Below are 4,719 nucleotides of genomic sequence, written 5' to 3' on the forward strand. Positions count from 1 at the left end.
GGGAGCCGAGCCCGCGGGGAGCCGGGAGCCGGGGAGCCGGGCGGGGAGCCGGGGAGCCGAGCCCGCGGGGAGCCGGGGAGCCGGGCGGGGAGCCGGGAGCCGGGGAGCCGAGCCCGCGGGGAGCCGGGAGCTGGGCGGGGAGCCGAGCCCGCGGAGCCGGGAGCCGGGGGGGTCCGCCGGGGGCCGGCAGTGCTGGGAGGGCCGGGGGTGGTCGGCCGGGGCCGGCACCCCGGGGCCGGCACCCCAGGGCCCGAGCCGACCCAGCCTGGAAACGCCGGGGGGCCAGCCTGGGCCGCGCCTCCTCCCCCCACACCGCCCCTTACCTGCTACAGGCTTCCCGCGAATCAAATATTCGCGGGAAGCAGGGGAGGGGGCGGAGACTTTGGGGAGGAGGCGGGGTTGGGGCGGGGCTGGGGCGGGGCCGGGGGGCTGTGGAGTGTCCTCCATTTGGAGGCACAAAATATGGTAACCCTATTTATAGCAGAAGCCAAAGAAGAATTTTAGGGGAGCCTAGGAATGATCCTTTTACATTTGTAGATTTTTATTGAAAATTGTTGCAATGAAATCTCAAGAAGAAAGAGTAAAGGCATTGTATTCTGAAATTAAGTACAGCAGGTAGGAAGATCAGGCATGGATTCTCAGCAGGATCACAGTCAAGTGCATTAAAGTATGTTTTGTTTCTTTAAAAACTCGCATACTGTATGTGAAATCATTATTAAATCGATGGCTTGGTAGCAATGTTGTAACACTTCTAAAGGCCACTGAAACTCCTCTGAAAATAGTTTTCATTAGTGTGAAGTACTTTGTGATTCTACTTATTAATTATTAAACTGTAGCCAAGAATCAAGCCCACTTATTGGCGACTGCCTTGATGTTTCTATGACACTGCCAAAATGCATCAACGAATAATCAGAATGAAAAGGAAAGAGGGGAAAGGTTAGTAGGGAGAGGAAATTGGTTTGAGGATTCAAGTCATAACATTTGACTAAGTTACAAGTCTATGGAGAGCCTATTCAATATATTCTATCATATACAATGTATAAAGTTTGATAAAGTCTCTACTTAACCTAAAGTACAGCAACAAGTTACCAGAGTAGAGCAAACCAGTGTCACTGTCTCTGAAAGAGATCACCGCTAACATGAAATGCTTGTAGAATGGCTTTAGAGCAAGCAGAGCACTAAGCAATTGTCTTGACATTTTGTAATAAGCAGTAACTGCATTCCTTTGACATGGAGAAGAGGTTGTGTCCCTATCACTAGTTTGCATTCCTTTCTGTCTCCAGCCTCAAAAAATGACCTCAAGGCTACCACTTTATTAAGTCTGAGATCTGCAGTTGCAATTTGTGTTGCAAATAGTCTCCCTTGTCTAGACCTCAAGGCTCCTGGCTTAAAGGTACAGCATGTTATGGAGAGCAATAGTTTTTATTTTGCCACTCACTGCAAAATTTCAAGTTTGTCTTTATTTTATGCCTAAAGCTTCTGTTTAAAAAGAGAAACAGATTAAAAATAACATTAGGTTACAAGATTACATCTAGCACTGAGGGGGGGGAGTGTTTTTTCAGGGAAATAAAATGTGCATTAAAAATGTGAAAATAAAATGCTAAAAAATTAGCAAATTCTAAAAAATAACTAGGTTTCTTGGGATCCCAGTGAATGGGATTTAGCCCCCTCACCCCACCACCCCCCCAGGGTGAATGCCACACAACAGCAGCAATGCACAGAGAGCAAGGGGAGAAGATATCCCCAGATGTGGGTTAAGTGGGATTTGATTATTCTTGTACCTAGTTGCAGCACCATAGTGGTATCCAGTAAAAAGGTGACCCTTAAACCACTCAAATCTTATTGGGGTTCCACTTCTACTAAACATATACTATCCTTTTACAGCTAGCTAAGGGGCTGTGATTAATGGTTCACACATCTCTATCACCATCCCAATTAACCAATCAAATTATAATAAATGGACTGGTAGAAGATGGAACCAACACCTTCAAATACTTTCTAAGTTGCTAGTCATAGCCAACTCCAGCTGTAGTTAAGAGGGGTTGGAATGTTTACGTCCCATTGCTGAAAAGAATTATGTACAAGTGTAAGCTTATTCGTGCGGGTAGTCCAATTCATTGGAACTATACACATGACTTAAGTTAGGCACATGCATAAGTCTTTGCAGGATGGAGACCTTTGTTTGGAAACAGCATAAAAGAACAGTGATGCAGTGAGCAAGGGAACCATTTATTTAGACCTATGGAGAAGAGGAGTACCTGAACAAACATCTATGGACTCTTCAAAACAACCCATCAGGTTTAGCTGTCTCAAACACAAATCATCCTTTAAAAAAACAGCAGCAAAACTGGTTTTAATAATGGCTAGATAATGGTTTTCATGTCATTACTGCAAGAGATACTGGTTTTAACACAACTTGCTGCCTACCAACCCTTCATTGTCCTACAACTTCATTTTAAGCACTGTCCTACAATTAAGGTGGCCATGCATACATTTCTGCAATACAGGACGTTTCAGTACTTCTAGGAAAAGCATAGGCCCTGCCCCTGCTGACAGGACCTGACAGGTACTGTGCATGCAAGGTCATGCTGAAAGTGGGCAGAGCGGCACACTCTTAAAAATGGCATCATTTGTACAATAATTATTGTTTTTGTTCCAGTACCAAATGGGGGACAAACCCCTCAAAAAGAGGACTGCCTGATTTAATACCAGCTGAGTAGCCTCCCTACCTACAACACGTGTCCCACCTCGTATTTAGCTTCGACACTCTATTTTCCTGTGCAGACCTGAAGAAGAGCTCACTGAAGCTCGAAAGCTTGTCCCTTTCACCAGCAGAAGTTAGTCCCAATAAAAGATATTACCTCCCCCACCTTGTATCTCTCATTATTGCAAGCATACTTTGAACCATGGGCTGCACAGACTGAGTTGAGCAGTCATTACTCCCAGTTTCAGCGAAAAAGTACATGGAAAATATACACACACCCCTACTTAGATTGTGCGTGCCATAGAATTTGCCCAGCATTTGATCATCATATATGCAATTTGCAAGAAGAGAAAACTAAGTGGAAGTTGGCTTTCTACCTAGTGTTGTAATACATGTGATGTAAATTATGTTGTAAAGGCTCCCAATGAATCATGCTAAACTGAATGGTTCAAATGTGACATAACAGATCTCAGAGTGACTAAACTCAGTTTAACCACAAATAGATGCTTACCCTGCTGCTTCATAACCTTTATCAATCTAATGTATTACTGGACATTGACAATATCCTTGGGTACTTAGAGGAAACTATGGTTCCTTTCCCAAAGACGTCACAATCTCAGGGGTCTGATGATGATGTGCTCTCATTGACTTAAGTGGTGCAAGGGCTTACTACTACCCAGTGAAGAAGGATGAATTTGTCACAAAGAGCAGAGTTACCTGTTCAAAGAGGATGGGACTGGAGGTGGAAATTAGTGAAGTTCCTCAGAAATTCCTTTTGGAGCATGAAGAGTTTAGAGAGACCACCACCATGATTTCCGTAACTGGACTTTTCAAATTTCCTGAGTAGAATGAGAAGAACATTGCATAAAATCTATTCATTTCCTATGTAGAAGGGAAATCCTAATTCTACCTGTCCGCCTCTTGTACTGAACAGCGTTAATATGTTATATACCTGTGTGCTGAGCAAATAGATTGCTAAATAGTGACTCTGTTAAATGTTCTTCGTGCTTATAAGAATGCAGTCCATAACCTTGTGCCACCAAACACCTGGAGCAATTTGACATAAGTTTAATAGAAATTATAATTATCTAGAACAGGGATCGGCAACCTACGGCATGCGAGCCGATTTTGAGTGGCATGCTGCCTGCCCCGTGAGAGGAGGAGGAGGAGGAGGGGTGGAGGGGCCGGAAAGTGCCACACTGGGTGAAGAAGGGGGAGGAGGGAAGCTTGGCTGCCATAGGACCAAGCTTCTGCCTCCTGCCCCCACAGGGGAGAGCGGTGGCAGGGGTCCCGGCCCCCCGCCCCACTCAGCCCCCCCGCCCACCGCTCTCCCCTGCGGGGGCAGGAGGCAGAAGCTTGGTCCTGCGGCAGCCACGCTCCCCGCCCCCGTTTCTTCCCACAACGTGGTACATTCCCGCACCTCCTACTCCCCCTCCCACCTCTCCCTGCCAGCGACGGCCCTCGCGGTGAGGGGGAGCCGAGCCGAGCGGCAGCGTGCTCACTGCTCTGTAGAGGAGGCAGAGGGAGGTAGGGACCGGCCTTGGGGAAGGGGGTGGAACAGGTCATATCCCTCCCAGCCCATCTTGAGCCGCTCAGGGCAGGGGGCTGTGAGCACCCGCACGAGCCGAGCACCCCAGCCTTCTGCCCTGACCTCGAGTTGCCCCCAAAACCCAGCCTTCTGCCCTGCACCTCCACACACCCCCCAGCCCTCTATCCTGCACCCCCCACACACCCTCCAGCCCTCTGCCCTGACCTTGAGTTGCCCCCAACACCCAGCCTTCTGCCCTGCATCCCCCACGCCTTCTGCCCTGCACCCCCCCACCCAGCCTTGTGCCCTGCACCCCCACCCCCCCAGCCCTCTGTCCTGCACCCCCACACACCCCCAAGCCCTCTGCCCTGAACCCCCACACACACATACCCCAGCCCTCTGCCCTGCACCTCCACACACACCCGAGCTCTCTGCCTTGACCTCTCCCCCCAACACCCAGCCTTCTGCCCTGCACCCCCACACACAC

Source organism: Trachemys scripta, chromosome 9, assembly GCF_013100865.1.
Source record: "Trachemys scripta elegans isolate TJP31775 chromosome 9, CAS_Tse_1.0, whole genome shotgun sequence".
Classification (NCBI taxonomy): Eukaryota; Metazoa; Chordata; order Testudines; family Emydidae; genus Trachemys; species Trachemys scripta.